General features: G+C 40.0%; 1 long non-coding RNA gene across 2 annotated transcripts in view; it reads left to right on the forward strand.

Moving 5' to 3' along the window:
- LOC132538682 (uncharacterized) overlaps positions 1 to 23003 on the forward strand; it is a 56619-nt gene that overhangs the window by 24798 nt on the left and 8818 nt on the right. Inside the window, exon 1 of one of the 2 annotated variants that reach the window (XR_009550038.1) lies at positions 8905 to 9130. The exons of the other annotated variant lie outside the window; for it this stretch is intronic. This is a non-coding gene — a long non-coding RNA (uncharacterized LOC132538682). Of the gene's footprint in view, positions 1 to 8904; positions 9131 to 23003 lie in introns of those variants that run through there. 2 annotated transcript variants of the gene reach the window in all.

A 23003-nucleotide genomic window follows, 5' to 3' on the forward strand; every position in this document is an offset into this window, starting at 1 on the left:
GTGTCTTCCACAAATTCCTATATGAAAAGCCAATCCCCAGTGAGTTTGAAGGTGGGATTCTTAGGATGTGATCAGATCACGAATGTGGAACTACTAGGATTCTATTTTCTATGGGTATCATACTGTAGTTCAGTTTCTAGTTGTGAAGGAACCTTGATATTGTTTTCCAAAGTATCTGCAGCAGTTTGCATGGTTAGCAATTGTGCGCAAGCATTGCGTCGCCAATCCTTGTGAACTCCCTATTTATAGTCATTCTAGCAGGTGTGAGATGATAGCATTCTCTGGTTTTCATTTACATTTCCCTGGTGACTGGTGATGTTGGAAATCTTTTCATGTATCTGTTGACAATCTGTTCATTTTCATTGAAAAATGTATTTTCAGTTCCTTTGTTTATTTTTAATCGGCTTTTTTTGATGTTAAGTTGCATGGCTTCCTTATATAGTTTCCACTTCTCTCAAATAGTTTGCAAATGTCTCTTTGCAGTCTAAAGGTTGCTTTTTCATTTTGTTGGCTGTGACTTTGGTTGAGTTGTTAAAGATTTTTTGTTGTTTAGGGACTTCTGCATTTTTTTTTTTAAAAAAAAAAAGTAAAACTTTTAGGTATATTTTCCTTGGAACTTTTAGATATAATTTAAGAGACAACTTTTTAAAAAAAGTTTTAAAAATCTTTATTTATTTATTTATTGGAAAGAGACAGCCAGAAATCAAGAGGGAAGAGGGTGATAGAGAGGGAGAGGGACAGAGAGACACTTGCAGCCCTGCTTCACTACTTATGAAGCTTTCTCCCTGCAGGTGGGGACTGGGGGCTCAACCAGGGTCCTTGCAAATTGTAACGTGTGCTCAACCAGGTGCACCAACACCTGGCCCCTAGAAACAACTTTTTATCCTTCATTGTTTTTGTCCAACAGAGCTCTTTATGTTCTTGCATTCCCTGCATCCTTATTGTTATGTTAATGTATCAATATGTCAAGCAGAATGAGGTCTGTGGATAAGATAGACAGGTTATGGGAGAAATGATGTATAAACTATCCATAAAAGGGTATTTTGGATACTGTTCTTTATATTTTCTTCCAGAGGAATTACACCATTGCTACAAAGAAAATAATTTGGGTGGGAGTAGATAGCATAATGGTTATGCAAAGAGACTCTCATGCCTGAGGCTCCAAAGTCCAAAGTTCAGTCCCCTGCACCACCATAAGCCAGAGCTGATCATTGCTCTGAAAAAAAAAAAAGTAAGAAAGAAAATAAAACGATCAAAGATCCATCATTCAGTCTTGATGTTGAATCCTGTGGAGAGATTTATATGTCTAAAGTTTTACTATGTCATTCTTTCATGAATTTTTTTTTTTAATAGTTTCCCATGGCTACATAGTATTTTCCCATCTACTTCCCTTGTATTTCTCTAACCTTACTATCTCTCTTAGTATCTAATGTCACTATCTCTCTTGGCATCTAATTTTTTCATAATTATAATAATTGTAGCTTTATACATAGTTCATTTGTTCTTCCACAAGATGGTTATATTAGTCATTTCACTTCTTTCAGAGTTGTGGAGAAAACATGGCACACATGTATAATATATGCATGTAAACAACATCTATTTTTATTGAGACATATTTGACATAATAGATTAAATTAGTATGAGGCATACAATATTATGATTCCATAAACCCTCCCAATAAAATGGTAAAAGAGAAAAAGTAGTTATCCAGTTATAAAATAAATCCTGAGGCTATAATTACAATACAGCTCCTAGGGTCAAAAATATTTTATTGTATATTAAAGATTGTTAATAGAATACTTCTTGAAAGTTCTAATAACAAAAAGTAAATGTAATGTAAATGTATGTATGCTAATTGAATTTATTATAAATCATAGAACTTTATACACTAAGATTTCAGTCTCGGCTCTTTTCTTACTAGCAAAATTAATTAGCCAAGGGGTGTGTGTGTGTGTGTGTGTGTGTGTGTGTGTGTGTGTGTAGAAATAGGGAGAAACTGAGGTAACAACTCTCCACTTAGTGACTGGCCCTGCCTGTATTTCCTATTCCTTCCCATATCTATCTGTGGTTATATGAGTTTTGATTATAGATTACTGTCAGAGATAATGTATTATAATTTCTACACTTTCAAGTACCATGTTTTTGTACTCTATACTTGCCTGATGGCTGCAAATATGTAAGTGTGGAAAGAGCTTTGGTATCTGAAGAATTTTACGTGGATATCTGCCTTATGAGCAAGACTTTCAGCTCTGATTATTATATAAACAACACATATTCTGCATATTTCTTGCTCATACTTTATTATGAATCACTGCCTGATGGTTATTTTCCAAGAGGATGACTAATCGTTTTTGCACTCTTAATACTGATTTACTACTTCTGTCATCAAGATGTTGAACCTCTTTTTCCTCTCTGTGAATCTGTGCTGGTCTTGACTCACTTTGACTAGTAAAAAGTCGCAGAAATGATGGTCTAGCTCAAGATGTAAGAAGTCCAGCACCTTTTACTTCCTGCTTCCTAGGGAAGAAATGTGTGCCTTGTTGGGAGGTTTTCATGAGAACAGATGAAGCAGTCTTGTGGACATGGATGTTTAGCTCCGCAGTCCTATTACCTAGGGCAACTTTCCTGTCAAGACAACTGAAGCCTCATTAGAGAATGTGGGAAATAGCAGGTCCCCAACAGGCAACTCACAAAACCCTGAGAATATATAATGGTTGTTAATATTCACTGAAAGGGCTTAGCGTCAATGAGCAGGACTGCTCCTCTAAGTAATTCACCTGCCTTGTGAGAACAGTGCAGTGACCTAATTGTCTTCTGTTCTTGTTCTGTATTGGTAGATATCTCGTTGAATTCATGAGGTGGTTGTAATTCAATGAGCTGTAGATGGAGAATTCCGTATGTATTCATACCAGGCATATGACAGATAATCCATTCAAGCTTATTTGTGTGAATATTAAACACTCCTAAGTTATGCAGAAATGCTCAGTTAGAAAAAATAATTAGCCTCATCTGTAGTTGTAAGATTAAAAAGATATCTGGCAGGATATAGATTTCCATTCTTTGCCTGATGTTGTCTGGAAAATGAACGCACAATTGGTCATCACATTTTGGGTTTCTTCAACCACGTCATTTTCCATCTTTACTTTAATCTCAACCTACCTGCTTCCAAGAGTCCTCACTCTGGTTTTATATAGCATATGCACCTTTGCATCTCATTGAGTATACTGGCAAGAGCTTTTGTTACTAGGTTTTTGCCATCAACAATTATTTTTAGATATATTTTCCTTTCCCACTTACAGATTTCTAATTTAATTATCCCATTTAGTAATTGGACAGATTCTTGGTATGCACTGATAACATTCTGGACACTACATTAGACTTAAATCCCCTCCACAAAATAACTAAAAATATAGCTTACAACAAACTATAGCCCAGAAGTCAAGTCTGACTATTTGTTTCTACAAAAAACCAAAAATTTCCATCCATTAATCTACAGTCTGTCTGTTATTCATCTCAATTCTCAACGGTGGAATTGATAGGTTGTTGTTGAAATCATCTAGCCTGAAGAACATGAAGTATTTAATATGTGAGACTTTCTGGAAAAGAGTTCTCCACTCTTGATTTGTTGCTATATGTGGAGTTTGGGCTGGCAGAGTTTAAAAGGACATGAATACACCAATGTGATCTAGTACGGCAATGAAAATCTGGTAACACATTAAAGGAAAAGATACAGTGAGCTTTTAGCCTGGGAAATAAGTTTCAGGGAGGTTATAAAAGTTTTAAAAATGAGATTTGGTTGATATACATCACTTCCATCCACAAATGGCATGCTGCTAATATGAGAATAACCTAGAAAGATATTTAGAAAGGCAACTTGGAGTTTCTATGAGTAATGGAAATGGGAATACATTTGAACTCAGAAATCACACCAGGGAATGAGTGCTAGAGACATACTTTTATATATTCAAAAAAGGACACAGTTAAAAATGTTGACTTATAATAACCAAATGTGGGAAACAACATTTAGCAGTAAGGAATATCTTCCTAAGTTGTGGTATGTACAACTTATATGTGGTGATTTAATTGAGCAGATGGCAGCCATTGGAAATAGTGCAATGGTTCTATATTTCTTTTCTTTGTTTTGCCTCCAGGGTTATTTCTGGGGCTCGGTGCCTGCACTATGAATCCACTGCTCCTGGAACCCATTTTTTCCCCTTTTGTTGCCATTGTTGTTGTTACTATCATTGTTATTGCTGTCGTCATTGTTGGATAGGACAGAGAGAACTCAAGAGAGGAGGGGAAGACAGAGAGGGGGAGAGAAAGACAGCTGCAGACCTACTTCACTGCTCGTGAGGCGACCCGACCCTCCTGCAGGTGGGGAGCCAGGGGTTCGAACTGGGATCCTTATGCTGGTCCTTGCGCTTTTCACCATGTGCGTTTAACCCGCTGCACTACCACCTGGCCCCCGGTTCTGTATTTCTAATACTGGAAAGCTTATCAAAATATGTACTTGTTTTGGAAGGCAGCATTTTATGACTTGTATATTTATAATTTATTGTGTAAGCATTTGTGTATATAGCTAAGACTAAGCTAAATTGCATGGGATGGAAAAAAATTCAAGCTGAAATGACTTCAGCAAGACAGACTGTTGGCCATGATAGACAAGGGAGTGGCTATTAAAGGAAGTCCAAGTAGGCAGGAAAGATTCCCTGTTTGGCCATGGGTAATTTTTTTTTTTTTTTTTTTAATCTGGAGGCTAATGGTTTCCAGTACAGTTGTTGGCACATGGGTACAATTTCCCATGTCTCCATGCTAGGTGTCTGTAAAGCACTCTCATCCCAGTTTGGGCTCTTTTCCATCATAATGTACCAGGATCTGAAACCCCTTCATACCCCTACCCCGTCCTTCCCCGGAGTTCTTTGCCTTGGTGCAATATACCCAACCAGTCTAAGTTTTACTTTGTGTTTCCTCTTTCTGTTCTTATTTCTTAAGTTCTGCTCATGAGTGTAATCAGCCCATATTCATCCTTCTTTTTCTGACTTATCCCACTTAATGTGATTCCTTTAAGCTCTATCCAAGTTAAGGTTTAGAAGGTGACTTCATGACTTCTTAATAGCTTAGTAATATTTCATTGCGTATATATATATATATATATATTGCACACCAAATGCTGGAGAGGCTACAGTGGGTAAGAGAACCCTTCTGCACTTCTAGTAGGAATGTAGATTGAGCCAACCCCTGTGAAGAGCAGTCTGGAGAACTCTCAGAAGGTTAGAAAAGGACTTACCCCAGGACCCAGAAATTTCTTTCCTGGAGATATATCCTAAGGAAACAAACACACCAAAGAGTTCTATGTGAACCTATGTTCATAGCAGTGGCATCAGACTTCCAACCTGCATAATGGAGAAATAAGAGTTGTCCAAGGAGGAGACTAATTAAATGCCACCTGAGAATTTAAAGGTCACCGTCACAGAAAGGGAAACGATCACTTTGTAAGCTGCAAGATGAACATGAGATAAGAAGACTATTTGCTAAATAGGAAATTATCAGGGGATCAGAGCCATTGCAGAGTAATATGGAGAAGTGTTCTTCCCTGGAATAAGTTTTACAGTGAGATATATATATATATATATATATATATATATATATATATATATGTATATATATATATATGTCAACAGATTTCATTGAAACACAGCAAACGCTAGAAGAAGAAGAATTGAAACACAGCTAAGATTTCTCTGTGTGTGTGTGTGTGTGGGTGAAACAACGTCATAGTCAGAAGTGTGTGAATGTGCATGTCCATCAGAAAAGAGAGGAGAAAGAATATTCTAAACAGAGATGTGGATTCAAGGGGCCACTAAGGTCATACCAGTGGCCATGTTTTACCTACAGACTAGGGAGCTGCAGAGAGAACAAAGATTTAAGAGCTAATACCTGATGGTAGACAGAAAAGCCGAGGTGTCTGCTTCTATCACCAATAGAAAGAGTCAGACAGGCTGTGGATGTCTGAGTTGTAAGCACACAGATAGCCAGGGCTCAAGCAATTGGCCTTCAGGGTCGACTCATCACAGCAGAGACAGCCTGGCAAAGTGCTCAGTCCTATTGGGACAAAAGGCTCTTATTTCCCTGAGAAGTCATTAGGAGACAGTAAACTGAGGGGTGTGGAGTGGCAGGTAGCCAGCACAATTGCCTGGAGATTCATCCCAGGGGGTAGGCCCAGCCAGTGAAACTTCAAGTGCATGCCTATCTTTCAAATAGGAAGAAATAATGAAAATATACACAGGGGCCAGGTGGTGGTACACCTGGTTAAGCGCACATAGTACTAAGCTGAAGGACCTGCACAAGGATCCGGGTTCAAGGCCCCAGATTCCCACCTGTAGGAAAGATGCTTCACAAATGGGGAAGCAGATCTGCAGGTATCTTTCTCTCCCTCTCTATCTCTCTCTGTCCTCCCAATTTCTCTCTATCCTATCCAATAAAATGGAAAAACAATGGCCACCAGGATCAGTGCATTCATAGTGTCTGTACTTAGCTCCAGCAATCACCCTGGAGACAATAAATAAATAAATAAATACAAAAGCTAAATGAGTTTGTATTATCAGACCTTCTTTGCAAGAACTATTAAAAAAAGTATCACAGAAAGAGAATAAGATAGGAACACTTAACTCTGAATATGAAGACCATAAAAGCAAACCCAGAAACACAAACCCTAGGAATGTGAAATATCTATGAAATGTGGAGGGGGAGAAAGAAATTTTTTTCATAAATATTTATTTATTCCCTTTTGTTGCCCTTGTTGTTTGATTATTGTAGTTATTGTTGTTGTCAGTGCTGCATAGTTCAGAGAGAAATGGAGAGAGGAGGGGAAGACAGAGAGGGGGAGAGAAAGATAGACACCTGCAGACCTGCTTCACCACTTGTGAAGCGACTCCCCTGCAGGTGGGGAGACTGGGGCTCAAACTGGGATCCTTATGCTGGTCCTTGTGCCTCATGCCACGTGCACTTAACCTGCTGCGCTACCGCCCAACTCCCAGAAAGAAATTTATAAAGGAATGCATGAAGCTTTTTTGTATAAGTGGGGACCCCAGAATCTTGAACCTAGGTCCTTGTGCATGTAGCATGTAAATACCTGGTGCCTGGAACTGCTATTCTTACATCAGACAAAGTTGACTTTCAGACAAAAAAGGTACTAAAGTAAAAGAAGGATCACTGCATTATGGCTACAGGATCAGTCCAAGAAGAGGAAGTTATATAAAACCAACACTCATATACACACCCAGTACGAGGATACCCAGCAGCACTCGGGGAGTTCTAAATGACCTCTAGGGACACTTCAGTGTCGACATTATTATTATTATCGGACATATCAAAACACACCTTACAGCAAGAAACAGATCATATGGCTATCTCCTCAACCAACAAGGGTGGGTTGAGGAGATAGCATTATGGTTATAAACAAAGACCTTGATGCTTGAGACACCAAAGGTCCAAGGTTTGAGCCTCAGCACCACTATAAGGCAGAGGTTAACAGTACTGTGGTAAAACAAAACAAATCAAAAGCCATGTCTTTTTTTCTTTTTTAAAAAATTTATTTATTTATAAAAAGGAAACACCGACAAAACCATAGGATAAGAGGGGTACAACTCCACACACTTCCCACTACCAGATCGCTGTATCCCATCCCCTCCTGTTAGCTTTCTTATTCTTTAACCCTCTGGGAGTATGGACCCAAGATCATTGTGGGATGCAGAAGGTGGAAGGTCTGGCTTCTGTAATTGCTTCCCTGCTGAACATGGGTGTTGTCAGGTTGATCCATACTCCCAGCCTCTCTCTCTCTTTCTCTAGTGAGACGGGGCTCTGGGGAAGTGGGGCTCCAGGACACATTGGTGGGGGTCATCTGCCCAGGAAGTCCAATTGGCATCATGGTAACATCTGGAACCTGGTGGCTTTCAGAACTGAACAGGCAGATCTTGATGCAGCTCCAAATCAAAACCACCTCTTGATATTTAGTCATTAGGGAAGGCCAGCCTGCTCCTAAATTCTATTTGAGTTCAGCCAGTAGGAAAAAAACAGAGGGGCAGGGGACCAGAGAGTGAATGAGTGCTTCTTCCTCCCAACTGCCTCTTAGTCAAACATGGTTGCCACATTCCTTTATCCAAGACTGGAATGGAATTTATTTGTGCAGAATTTACTATTTAAAAAAAAAAAGAACTCTCATTCTCTTAAGTGCACATAGATCATTCTTGAGGACTGATGGGACAAAATAACAAACTTAATAAACATGTCAAGACTGAAACCATAAAAGGTTTTCATAGTTGGGGGCTCAACCACTGAGCCCTTGGTCCCCACCTACCTGCAGGGGGGAAGCTTTGAGAGTGGTGAAGCAATATTGCAGGTGTTTCTCTTTGTCTCTCTATCTCCATCTCCTCTCTTAATTTCTCTCTGTCCTATCTAATAAAAAATACTTTTAAAAGGTGTTTTATCAGACCAGGACAGTATGAAGTTAGAAACCAACAACGAAAGTGAAAAATATTAATCCTCCAATAAAGAAATTAAAAAAAAAGAAAGAAATAACATTCCAGTTTGAGTTTGAAATGTGGAAAAAAAAGTGGAAAAGAAAAACCTCAAAACATGGATATAGAATGACATGCTCCTGCATAACACCTGCGTCACTGAATAGTCAAAGGAGAAATGACGAATTATCTGGAGATCAATGGGAATGAGGAGACGAGCTATCTGCAAGGTAGCGGACAGAGGCAATTTCATAGCAACACAGGCCCAAATGAACAAGTGAATCGTCAGGAGGAAGTGACTGGCCTATTTGGCAGGCCAGCCAAGTCAGAGAAAAAAACCACAGGGGAGGCAGTCACTTCACCTGAGACTGTGAGCAGGCTCTAAGTACATACCCCTGGGGTAAGCTTGTTGTTCACACTCAAGCTTCAGGAAAAGTGGAAACAACTGTGGACCCAGCTACTAGTTGGAGTCCTGGATCTCAAGCGAAGTCTAAACAATCCTAGGAGAAACTTTCAAGTGATTGATTCAGGACCACTGAAAATCATCTCCATCCTAATGGACTTAAAATCAGTAGATCAAGGAATTCAAATACATTTACAAGATCCATTCACAGGTGCATTTGGATGATGTTTAACTGAATACTGAGAGAAATTGTGTGTGTGTGTTACAATGTTGCTGCTTAAATTTTTTTTTAATATTTATTTATTTTCCCTTTTGTTGCCCTTGTTTTTTATTGTTGTAGTTATTATTGTTGTTGTTGTTGTTGTTATTGTTAGATAGGACAGAGAGAAATGGAGAGAGGAGGGGAAGACAGAGAAGGGGAGAAAAAGATAGACACCTGCAGACCTGCTTCACCGCCTGTGAAGTGACTCCCCTGCAGGTGGGGAGCCAGGGCTTGAACCAGGATCCTTGTGCCAGTCTTTGCGCTTCCCGCCACATGCACTTAACCCACTGAGCTACCGCCAGACTCCCTCTTGCTGCTTTTTATTTTAAATCATATGACAAAAGTCCTCAGGGATTTATCACAATGAGAAATACCCAAGAAAGGGAATTCTGGGATTTACAGTTCAGCCTACTTCCCTAACTAAGCACACCACAGAGCAATCATATCATTATTCCTAACAGTCAATACAACATAGCCTTGGGGTTAGCAGGCTGTTTGTTAGTTGTGACAGCATGGAGTCTTTTCATACTGTTTAGTTCTTTATGTTTCCAGATAGCAGTAATTACAAAACTAGACCACTGTGAATGTAGACGATTCCTTTTATTTGGCCAGTTCCTAATTTTTTTCATACCAAAAGATACTAAATAAATATGCTATAAGAACACATTACACTTTAAAAATTAAGATTTTTTAAGATTTATTTTATTTATTATTTTTTGGTCTTTTTAAAAATTGATTTAAGGGGTTATGGCTTCTGCTGGTGCTGAGAATTGAACCTGAGTATTGCTGAACTTGAGACATAAAAACCTGTTGTGTAGCCTTCTGTGCTATTTCCACAGGCTGTGTGTTTGTTTTACAAGCCTCTCTCCCCACCCCTTTGAGTGAGATCATGCAGTATTCCCACTTCTCCTGGTGTATATAATGCAGGGACTTATGTGAATGTTCTATACTTCACTGAGTCACAAACTGGCTGCAATCTTTTTTATAGAGTGTGTCAAGAGTCTTTTATTTAATTATTATTATTATTATTTTGCCTGCAGGGTTATTGCTGGGGCTCATTGCCTGCACTACGGATCCACTGCTCCTGGAGGCCATTTTTTTCCCCTTTTGTTACCCTTTTTGTTCATCGTTGCTGTTATTATTATTGTTGTTGTTGATGTTGGATAGGACAGAGAGAAATGGAGAGAGGATGGGAAGACAGAGAGGGGGTGAGAAAGATAGACACCTGCAGACCTGCTTCACTGCTTGTGAAGCGATGCCCCCTGCAGCTAGGGACCCAGGGGGCTCAAACCTGGATCCTTAAGCTGGTCCTTGCACTTTGTGCCATGTGCATTTAACCCAATGCACTACCGCCTGCCCCCCTCAAGTGTATTTTATTTTCTTTAAATATTCTTTCCTTTTTTCTTTTTCTTTTTTTTTATTTAAGAAAGGATTAATTAACAAAACCATAGGGTAGGAGGGGTACAACTCCACACAATTCCCACCACTCAATCTCCATATCCCATCTCCTCCCCTGATAGCTTTCCCATTCTCTATCCCTCTGGGAGCATGGACCCAGGGTCATTGTGGGTTGCAGAAGGTAGAAGGTCTGGCTTCTGTAATTGCTTCCCCACTGAACATGGGCGTTGACTGGTCGGTCCAAACTCCCAGTCTGCCTCTCTCTGTCCCTAGTAGGATGGGTCTCTGGGGAAGCGGAGCTCCAGGACATATTGGTGGGGTCTTCAGTCCAGGGAAGCCTGGCCAGCATCCTGATGAATATTTCTTTGGTATTAAATATATAGATTCTAGAGTTCTATTTCTAAGCTTGAATTATAGCATTTCAATTTCAAGAATGCTATTTCCTCGATCAATTCAGGGTTCTTTCCCCTGCTTTGTTTCATCTATCAAGTGGAGACTGCTTCATAAGGTTCTGGTAAATGTGGCCATACACCTAAAATCTTGGCAATGCTTGATTACAATTATTGAGCATGGATTCGTCAGCTGAAACACATCTAACTGAAAACACATAGTGAAGTCATCATGATTACATGTATAGCCCCACCATAATAAAAACAATACTTTATCATCTTGAAATATTGCCGACAACACAATGCTCTGCTTTGCTCTCTTTCATTTGGATGCATAAAATGAGTTCATTGCTCTGACTGTATTTTAGTGGCTCTATTTTAGATCAGGAAACAGAAACTTAGGATTCAATAACTAACCTAAACTCACAGAGATAGTTGGTATTGGAACTTGGATAATAAAATATTTTAGTTGCCAAACTCTAAACGTTTGCCACCATTTCAATAGGCATAATGCTACATAATGTGGTGCTGCTTAACATTTAAACTAAAACAAACAAACAAACAAACAGACTTGAGCTTTTTCTGGAAATACAAATCTCCTTCCTATTTGGAAAGGAATGTATCTTGTTGTTGCTGTTGTTGTTGAGGACCTAACTGTGACCCATCTAATTGGAAAGGATATCGTGACCAGTTTTTTTTCATATATATATATTTTTTTCCTGTAGCCTTTGCTTCCTTTCATCTCCATCTTTTGTTCTGTGTTGCTTGCTCTGTAAAGCATGCTGTTCATAGGAGATATGAGATCTATTGGGAGGTAATCATCATGAGCAGGTGTAAAAGACCAGGCTTTGAAACATCTCAATGGAATGGGAAAAGCAAAACACATTTCAGCTTAAAGATAACTGAATTTTCTGACTCTTTGACTTCATTTTAAGGAGTTTGATGAGCTTAAAATTGAATATGTATGGTTCATTGGGTTTGGATAGAACTATTTTTATTTGTTGTCTGAGATAATTTCCCTTTTCATTTAAGTTGTTTTGATCTCTGGGACATCTACATAGCAAAGGGAGATGTTGGTTGCATGGCGTTCCTTGAATTAGTCTGCCCATCAGCAAATGTGTATCAGAGACAGTTTGTGGCAAATAATAATTTCCTTTTAGCTAATTCAAGCAGAAAAATATTTATAATGGGGCTTAGGACTTACTCATGCAATTTACAAATGAGCTGAGGTAAGTAAGCTTGCATCTGTTATGGTGCGAGGGAAAACACCATACCCCTCAGTGTTCTTCTCCAACTGGATGGATAATCCAAACAACACCAAACAGGTCAGCAAAGAAAAAAAAAAAAAATGTCAGGTTTTAATGATACCATGCATGCGGTTAGCAAAATTGCTCATCTGGATAGAGTGCTTTGCCACGTGAGGGAGCCAGCCCCTACAACGTTGGAGGAAGTTTGGCTTCTGTGGTCTTTCTGTCTCTGTCTTTCTTTCTGGAAATAATGGCACACAGTACTCTTTTATTTAAATTAATGTGTTTATTTTATTTTATATTAGTGACTTGATAATGATTGGCAAGATTGTGGGATAAAAGGATACAATTCCACACAATTCCTACCACCAGCATTCCACATCCCTTCCCTTCCATTGGAAGCTTTCCTATTCTTCATCCCTCTAGGGGTATGGACCCAGGATCCTACGGGGTGCAGAAGGTGGAAGGTCTGGCTTCTATAACTGCTTCTTTCTTGGATCTGGGTGTCAACACGTAGATCCATACCCCCAGCCTGTTTCTAGCTTTCTCTGAATGTGTTTATTTTGTGGGAGTTAGTGAGAATGAGATCATTACTCTAGCGGATGGGGTACAGAGGATTAAACTAGGACCTCATATATGCGAATCAGAGGAGAGAGAAGAAGGAGGAGGAGGAGGAGGAGGAGGAGGAGGAGGAGAAAGACAGACAGAGAGAGAGAGAGAGAGAGAGAGAGAGAGAGAGAACAAGATTATCATTCCAGCATATGTAGTGCTGCCAATGACCTAGGCCCTTATGCTGGTGAGTCTTGCCCACTACCTACCTGCTTATCCACCAACACACGCTGGTTCTCTGTATTCCTGGGTGACTTTTGTCTCAGATTTGAACTTCAGTAGTCAGACTGCACATCAGGCACTGTGAAGACTGATTTTGAAATTCAATTGCTGGGGCTAGGTGGTGGTGCACCTGGTTAGGTGCTCACAGTACAGTGCACAAGCACCTGGGTTCAAGCCCCTGCTCCCCAGCCTCAAGGGGGAAGCTTCACAAGAGGTGAAGCAGTGCTGCAGGTATCTCTGTCTCTCTTCCTCTCTATCTTTCCCTCTCCTCCCAACTTCTCTCTGTCTCTGGCCAATAATAAATAAATAAAAGTATTAGAAAGAAAGAAATTCAGTTGCTTATACAGTCAAATACCAAAGGAATGGAGGCAAATAAGGGGGACAAGTGCTGGTGAGGCTGTGGGGAAAAAGGGAAATCTTTTCCACTGTTGGTGGGAATGCAAACTTAGGCAGCCCATGTGAAAAACAGTTAGGAAAGTCCTTACAAATAAAGATGGAAATACCTTATGAACCTGCAATACTGCCCCTAGGCATGTGCCCAAAATACATGAAAATACTGATTTAAAAGGATATAGATACCACTATATTCACAGCTGCACTGCTGAAAATAGCCTAAATATGGAACCAACCTAAAAGTGAACAGATAACTGTGTAAGTGATTTGTTGAATATAGATTCAAAAGAATACTGCTCTGCAATGTATAATAGCATACTTTAAAAAAAAGAAAAACAAAGTCCTAGGTCATTGGCAGTACTACATATGCTGGAATGATAATCTTGTTCTCTCTCTCTTTCTTCTTCTTCTTCTTCTCCTCCTCCTCCTCCTCCTCCTCCTCCTCCTCCTCCACCTCCTCCTCCTCCTCCTCCTCCACCTCCTCCTCCTCCTTCTTCTTCTTCGTTCATTTTTTAAAAATCTTATTTATTTATTTATTTATTATTGGATAGAGAGAAATTGAGAGGGGATGGGGAGATAGGGAGGGAGAGAGACAGAGAGACACCTGCAGTCCAGCTTCACTACTCATGAAGCTTCCCCCTTCCGGTGGGGGCCAGGGGTTTGAGGTCAGGTCCTTGTGCACTGTAATGTGAGCGCTTAACCAGGTGCACTGCCACCTGACCCCGTTAGTCCATTTTTTAAGGTCCCATCTTCTCTTCCTTTCCAAGTCACACATACACCTATTACTACATCCAAATGTCCCTTTCTTTTTCCTTTTCTCTTTCCAGTTCCTGGTGGAGTTGGAGTTCAGAGCCCTCTGGTCATCTTCCCTCTATCATTTCTCCCCAACTGGGAGTATGGATTAAAATCCTTTTTGGAGTGCAGAAGGTGAGAGTCCTGGCTTCTGTAATTGCTTCTCCTCTGGGTATGGACATTGGCAGGTCGAAATGATTACATTTTATCATTTGAAACAAAAGGGCTGGAGTAAAATGGAATGGATGTAATTATGGAATGAAATCAGTAAAAAGGTGAAAGACAACTATCTAATGGTTTTGCTCTTATGTGGAATATAGATAACTAAACCAAATAATCTTATGAAATAAATAGCAACCAAGCTGCCTCTTAGACTTTATTAAAAATAAATAAATAAAAGAGGATGGGGGAAAATTCAGGTTTATTTTTTTTTTCCTGTCTGACTATGAGCAACTAAAGAACCTTGACTTCTCCAACCACAACCCTTCTCAGTAGTCAGGTAGAAGAATTAGAGCTCCTATTAGGAACCCTTTCTTTGTGGGATCAATTCAACCTAGCAGAAAACAGTCAAGATTGGCAGGCTTCCCAGCTGCTATGGAGTCAGGGAGCTGAGCTGAAGCATCTCACTAAGCTGAACACTAAGGACCAGCCACCATTCACTTGCATGTCAGCAGTAAAAGTCAGTGAGCTTTGAAGAAAAGTTGTTCCAGTTTCTTGAACATCTTTACAACAAGAGCTATTAACGTGGATACTTTTTTCTCTCCTTAAAGTACAACTTTGTATTTCCTTAGCAGAGAATTTAGAAAGCACTTTTTTTTAAGGAGCAGAGAAAAAAAACCCAATAAAGCAGAAGAAATATAGAGCATTTGAAGCCTTATGATCATAAAGTATTTAATGGTATTTTCTAAAGCTGAAATCTCACTAAGAGAGAAATTTGAGTCTTGGGGTAAGGGCTGTCTTCACAGGCCCCCACAGGGATAATTCAGCTTCTGTCTGAGACTGACTTTGGCATCCTGGGTATTTGGCAGTGAGCTGTATCAACAATCAATCAGGCTGCCCTGTGGTTACAGGCTTTTATGGGGCTGGAGTCTGCAGGAGAATTAGAAGACTTTGTTCCTTCAGAATCCTTTCTGTTCAGTTAACCTCAAGAAATATCTCTCAATCGTTCTTACGTGCTATTTATAATTAAGGTGGTAAATATTGGGGAGAATAGGATTAATTTAGTTAAATTACATCTCCCAGGTTAATCTGGGAAAACGTCCAGTGGATCCATCACTTTTTTTGAATGAGGGACTCACTCTGAACACTTGAGTACCATTGTGTTGCGTACATAATTTACTTTCATATAGTTTGGGATAGTTAGTATATAGTATAGAGACACACACAGGGAGAAAAAGAAGGAAAGGGAGAGAGAGACTGACTATTTGATCCATTTCATCTCTTAGTATTTGCAGTACTCTAACAAAGAATGCAAAATCCAGGAATGGTTAACATTTGAGAAAAAAAGTCAAAGTCTACTAAGTGTCCAGAGATAATTAGAATTGTGCAACTTCACTTTATTTCTAATCCTAGGAAATAAGAGAAACATACAAGGAACGGTGGTGAAACAATTAATGTTCAAGACATGAGATTCACTGGAAACACTCTCGGGCTCTGTTGGGACATAAGTGACACGTAACACTATGTATGTTTAAGGTGTATGGTGTGATGGTCTGATAGACATAGGTTGTAATATGATGACCACTGCAGTATTAGCTAACACCTCACCATTATGTCAATAACTGCCACCTCCTTTTTGTGGGGGAGAATATTTAAGATCAAGTCTCTTTGGGCCACTTTAGTACAGAATAGGGTTTTGTCAATGCTGAGCATTGATTCTCAGAATTTTTTCATCCTATATCTGAAAATTTATATCCTTTATCAGAATGTCTACAAAATCTGCCTCAGTGCCTGACAACCACAGTTCTATTCTATTTTCTTGGAATTCTGGCTAGGTCCCAAATATAAGTAATGTACAGTATATCTCTCTCTCTCTCTTTCCCTCTCTCTCCCTCTTTCTCTCTCTCTCTGACTCTAGCATTATTGCTGGGGCTCAGTGCCTGCAATATGAATCCACTGCTCCTGGCAGGCATTTTTTCTATTTTGTTGCTGTCATTGCTGTTGTGGGATATGACAGAGAGAAATCAAATAAAGGGGAAGACAAAGTGGGCTAAAGAAAGATAGACACCATGTGCCTTTAACCCTGTGCACTACTGCCCCCCCAATTTATTTTTAATTTATTTTTTTATAATATTTATTTTATTTATTTATTCCCTTTTGTTGCCCTTGTTGTTTTATTGTTGTAGTTATTATTATTGTCATAGTTGTTGGATAGGACAGAGAGAAATGGAGAGAGGAGGGGAAGACAGAGGGGGAGAGAAAGATAGACACCTGCAGACCTGCTTCACCGCTTGTGAAGCGACTCCCCTGCAGGTGGGGAGCCAGGGCTCGAACCGGGATCCTTATGCCGGTCCTTGTGCTTTGTGCCACTTGCGCTTAACCTGCTGTGCTACAGCCCTACTCCCTTTTCATTTATTTTTACTAGTGACTTACCATTAATTTACAAAACTGTAAGGTAGTAGGGATATAATTCCAGAGTTCCCACCACCAGAGTTCTGTGTCTCATCCCTCCCACGGAAAAATACAGCAGTTCTCTCAAGGTCACTGATATGGGGGTGATTCTACAACTGTCTATCTACATCTGTGTATATAATTGTTTTCCCAATTTTTCAATGGTCTTGCCTGCAATTCGTTTCTAGTTTACCCCTACACCTATTACTACTTCCAAGTGTCTTTTCTTTCTTTCTCTTCTCTTTCAGATAAGTGAAACAGTGTCTGACATCCTCTGGTGTCTCCCAGATTCACTTCCCTTTTATTGCTGATTATATATATATATATATATATATATATATATATATATATATATATATATATATAAAGATTCCTGATGAAAGAGACTTCAAGTCGTGGTAGGATGAGGGTAGAGAGCCCTCTGGTTTACTTCCCTGATTGTTTACCTCTCCAGAATGTTTGCCTCTGACTTTTCTTATAGAAGACATTTCGTTTTTTTTTTCTTTTCTTTCTTTCTTCTTTTTTTTTTTCTTTTGTGCTGGGACCTTGCTTATGTGTGATTCCTTTGTTCTCATGTAGATTGGTTTAATTTCAGAGAAATAGAGACTGAGAAATAGAGACTGAGAAACATCTCTTAGCACATCACTGCCACAATACCTGTGGCACTTCACATTGGTGAAGCCATATGATGCTGGGATTTTTAGATAATAAGGTACATGCCTCACCAGGTTGAGTTCAGTCTACTCACTTTATGTTTAAGTTTCTTTTTTAATTTTTTATTTATAAAAAGGAAACATTGACTAAACCATAGGATAAAAGGGGTATAACTTCACACAGTTCCCACCACCAGAACTCTGTATCCATCCCCTCCCCTGATAGCTTTCCTATTCTTTATCCCTCAGGGAATATGGACCCAAGGTCATTGTGGGTTGCAGGAGGTTGAAGGTCTGGCTTCTGTAATTGCTTCCCAGCTGAATATGGGCATTGACAGGTCGATCCATACTCCCAGCCTGCCTCTCTCTTTCCCTAGTGGGGAAGGGCTCTGGGGAAGCAGGGCTCCAGGACACATTGGTGGCATTGTCTGTCCAGGGAAATCTGGATGGCATCATGTTAGCATCTGGAACCTGGTGGTTGACAAGAGAGTTAACATACAAAGCCAAACAAGTTGTTGACCAATCATGAACCTAAAGAAACAGTGCAGATGAAGAGTTGCGGGGGGGGGGGGGGCTCTACTTTGTAGATAGTCAGTAGGCATATTTTAGTTAAATTCCAAAGGGCCTGTAGCTATACTAGTTTTTTTTTCTTCTTCTTTTTTTTCTTTTTGCCCCTGATCCTGAAATCTAATATGCTGGTGGATCCAAGTTATTGTCTGAAGAGATGATGTTATGGCTGGAAAAAGGACCAGAAAGCTGGATAAGGGAAGAGAGCAGCTTTCTAATATGGGAAAGGAGTATAAATATTGTTGACTATAAACCCTCATCAATTTGATGTGATCTGGGGCCCATACTCAGCTTAGGAGCCCATGTGATCTCTGCATCCCTCTAGATCTGAGCTCACATTCTGTGGTCATGAGTAGGAACATTCCAGGCTGCCCCAATATCGGCCCATCTTCCTCAGGTGTAGCATAGAATATGTTGTCCATCCTCTCTTCAAAGGATGGAAATTCCTTACCATTGTTGATCCAAGTTGAGGGCAAGGTCCTATAGGGGCCCACTAAGGGGTCTATTGTGTTGTTCCTGATAGAAATGACAGGTAACAATGGAGAGAGGGATTTATTTGAGGTCTAGGCCCATCAAGTCTGTTTGGAAATCTCAGGACTTCCCGATTAGGGCCCCAGCTGATAGAATGGCCTGATAGTGACTAAAGAGTCATTGTTAAAGTATGCTAGTCTCTTGCCCTTATTCAGCTTTTGCAGTCCTTGCTTTGATAAGGTTAGCTTTGGAGTGAGTGAGAGAACTGTAACAGGAAGTAGGTGAGGAGAGTATCTATGTCTAAGTAGACACTATTTCATTATGAACTTGATACTGACCCACTACAGACTATTGTGTATTTTTGCTTTCAGGTGTATATTTTGCCCTAATTTATGGATGGATTCATAAGTGGACGTATGCTCTATTTTATGGGACCTGGTTTATATCTAGGTTTTGGGACTTTGTTAGGAAGTGAACCTCCTGGAATGGAATAAGAGAATACCATAAAAGGAAAGGTCTCACTTGAGTAATGAGGGTGAAGGGTTAACATTCCATGCCTGACGTCTCTGGACACAGTCTGAAGTGAAGCATGCTGAGGTGGTACTCGTTGCGTTGATTAGATTGGGATCGGTGGATGCAATATCATTTGGTATGAATTGAGAGAAGCATGTAGGAAAGTGAGCCCCACCCCAGAAGTTCCAGGACTGGGGGAAATATAGGTTCTATAGAGGAAGCAGAAGGTTCCTGTTGTCTTAGGATTTAAGAAGACAATAGATGGTTATTGCTGTAATCACAATGTTTGGCAATTGGGTTAACTTTAAAAAATCCCTTTGTTAGGATTTGCTGTATCATACACATCATCACCATATTATGTTTAAGTTTTTAAGATATTTTTGTGAGTAGTATAAAATAGGAGTCCTATTTCTTTTATCTGCAGGTAGCTATTTTGTTTCCCTGCTATTTATTGAAGAGACTATCATTATCCATTAATTATTTTTATTTCCCTTTTCAAATGTTAGTTGAATGTCTATGTGGGGTTTTATTTCCTTGGTTTAATTCTGCTCTATTGATCTACATGGATATCTTTATGACAGCATCATATTGTTTTGATTGTTATAGCTTTGTGGTTTACTTTAAACTCAGAAAATGTAATGCCTCCAGTTTTATCATTTTTTTCTCAGGGTTACTTTGACACTACAGAATCTTCTGTAGTTTTATATAGAGAGTTTAGATGGTATTTCTATTTGTGTTGGAAACTTGCTAGGAAACAGGTCTGAACACTACAACCCTCCCCACAGGAATAGGACAGAGGACTCTAGCAAATCTTATAGGTACTCAGGATAGTGCTGTCATCTTAGGATTCCCTTCACTTGTATGGAGCTGTTCATGGAATATTTGGTTATTTTATTTTATTTATTTACTTATTTTAAAATTCTGTTGTTTTTTTTAAATTTTTTAATATTTATTTTATTTATTTATTCCCTTTTGTTGCCCTTGTTGTTTTATTGTTGTAGTTATTATTGTTGTTGTATAGGACAGAGAGAAATGGAGAGAGGAGGGGAAGACAGAGAGGAGGAGAGAAAGACAGACACCTGCAGACCTGCTTCACCGCCTGTGAAGCGACTCCCCTGCAGGTGGGGAGCCGGGGTTCGAACCGGGATCCTTATGCCAGTCCTTGTGCTTTGCGCCACCTGCGCTTAACCCGCTGCACTGCAGCCCGACTCCCTAAAATTCTGTTTTTGATAGAACAAAAGAAAATGAGAAAGGAAGGAGAAGTAAGGGAAGAGTGGAGAGAGAGAGAGAGATAGAGACACCTGTAGCACTTTCACTCATGAAACTTCTCACATTGCAGGTGGGGGCCAGGGACTTGAACCTGTGTCCTTGAACACATGCATACTGAACTAGATGTGGTACCACCAGCCCACTCCTGCTCCCCCAGATTTTGTAATTTGATTATGCTATTTGACAGCATGTTAGTTGACTCTGATAGGAGATTGTCACATCCACTTTGGTGTTTTTTTTTTTTTTTCCTTGCTTCATCTTGTTTTTATTGTGGTTGTTGCCAGGGCTTTACAATTTCAAGTTGGCTTTTTCCTTTTTTTTTTTTTTTTGCCTAAAGGGTTATCACCAGGGTTCAGTGTCGGCACTATGAATCTCTTGTTCCTGGTAACTATTTTTTTTTAACCATTTTGTTGCATAGGACAGAGAGAAATTGAGAGAAGGGGAGATAGAGAGAGAGGGAGAGAAAGATAGACACATGAAGACATGTTTCACCACATATGAAGCTTACTCCTGCAAGGGGGGAGTGGAGGCTCAAACCCAGACCCTCGTGCAGGTCCTTGTGCTTATGTTAAGGACTCTATTAATAATCAAGATGAACGAAGCCAAGGTGGGTGGAGGAAGAAAGGAGCCTTTTATTACGTGCAGGCCAGGAGCGCAGACCTTTCTGATAAGTCTGGCCTTAAGCAAAGGGATGGCACAAGTTTATAGACAGGGTACAGACTTGAGAGCAGAAAGTGTCATTGCAGAAGCAGAGGCTGCAAGGTGAAGGGGTGGGACTTGGACCCATTGCTCAGGGTCTAGTTGTCTTAGTTACTGTTATCTTTCCTGCGGAGGAGCTGCATTTGGGAAAGTTTAGCCTCAGCACAAGATACACCACTGGGGCAGGGGGGCGGGTACCTTTAGGAAGGCAGAAGCCAGCCAGGGCACCAGAAGCTGCCTTCTCAAAGTTCAGTGTGACCCTCACATCTCTACTTGTTATCACTTGCTCACCCAGTGAAGGCCAGCCTGCATCATCACTGTCCTGACCACCTGCACTATCTCAGACTCGCTACACATTCTTAACCCTTTATTAGATTTTCGGTCTTTCCGTCCTGTATTGAAGCCCACTTACAAATGCATCAGCATCAGATTATAAGCATATCCAGGGGCTACAATCTGGAAGTTTCCTATCACTTAGTACTATGTGCACTAAACCAGGTGCACCACCACCTGGCCTTCTTGGCTGATTTCCCATAGAAAGGAAGATAGAGAGACAGAGACAGAGACAGATAACGAAAGGGAAAAATACCACAATGCTGAAGTTTCCTCTGGTGAAGCGGGGTGGGGGGGGCCTAGACTGGAACCTCGATCCTGTGCATGACAGAGCAGGTGCACTATACCGGTGAGCTATCTTGTAATCCCCCCACATCCACTTTGACTACTACACTTTAATAGGTCCAGTGGCTCCAGATGTTTCTTCAGCTAGAGAATAAAGACTGGAATTTGTTTGTAACAGATCTGGTACCAATTTATACTAGGCCAGGTATATAGCGGTATAGGTGAATTAATAGGGAACTATTTTTGCCTTCTTGGATGCATGGCTGAATTCCACCAGAGATCCTTTTCATTGCCAGCTCTCCTCGGGTTGGGACACTGTGGGAGAGAGACCACAACCACTTCTTCCTGTGGGTGACAGGAAGGACTTTGATGTCCATGAATGGCTTCATGGTCAGCTCTGACCAATGTGTTTGCTATGGGAACACAGAATTAATGGCATTTTCTCTTTCCACAACATCAGGAGGGGAAGGACTTCACTAATTAGAAGGGTGATGGGGGAATAGATGTGATATGGTTTTAATTATTACTTTTTATTTATCTTTAGAGGAAACTTCTGACAGATATTTGGTGTTTGAAGATGTTTCAAAAGAATTTTCCTTTTGATTCTTCATCTACCAGGATACCTTTCTCTCTGAGAGCAATGTCAGAGAAGGGTATTTTGAAAGCCAACCCTGCTGCTATGATTAAGAGAAACATTCACAACTTATGAAAGCTGCTGTGTGTGGAAGAAGCCTCGTGTTTAAAGTGAGGTCAGGCAAAGGCTAGGAAACAGATTTATCCAATCCCAGGTAAAGGACAAGTTAAAAAACCTAATCCACAAACTTCTCTGGAATCAAAATATATCCAATAGATATTTATTTCATGTCTGAACCAAATGATCCTATGCACATTCACATACAAAACTTCACAGATCTTCTAAGATTAAGAACATGAAATGAAGACATTAAAGAAAAGCAAACTCATCAGTTATGCAAATAAGGCCACTGAGGATAAAGCAAAGGGAACTTGCTTGTATTGTCTCTTCAGAAACTTGCTCAGTTGCTTAAAAAGGGGGATGGTCTGAGTTTCTAGAAAATGGTTTATTCTACAACATTCTCTTATTCTCTTTCCTTGCTGAGTCTGCTGGTCAGAAGCTAATACCCAGTAAAGAAGAGATGATTTATTACACTTGCTTTCCTTCCTTTGAGAAAATGAATTTTCTCCACACCAAGAACTTGTACCTAACCCATTTGCAACCACTTCATTTGTTGGAATCAGGTCATAAAAATGAGATTTCCTTTAACCAAATGACACCCTGACACTCATAAAATTGAAGCAGTGGAATCAGTCAAGCAGCTCCTTAGAAGGCTGCATGTCAAACGATAAGAGTTCG

Source organism: Erinaceus europaeus, chromosome 5 (genome assembly GCF_950295315.1).
Source record: "Erinaceus europaeus chromosome 5, mEriEur2.1, whole genome shotgun sequence".
NCBI classification, from domain to species: Eukaryota; Metazoa; Chordata; class Mammalia; order Eulipotyphla; family Erinaceidae; genus Erinaceus; species Erinaceus europaeus.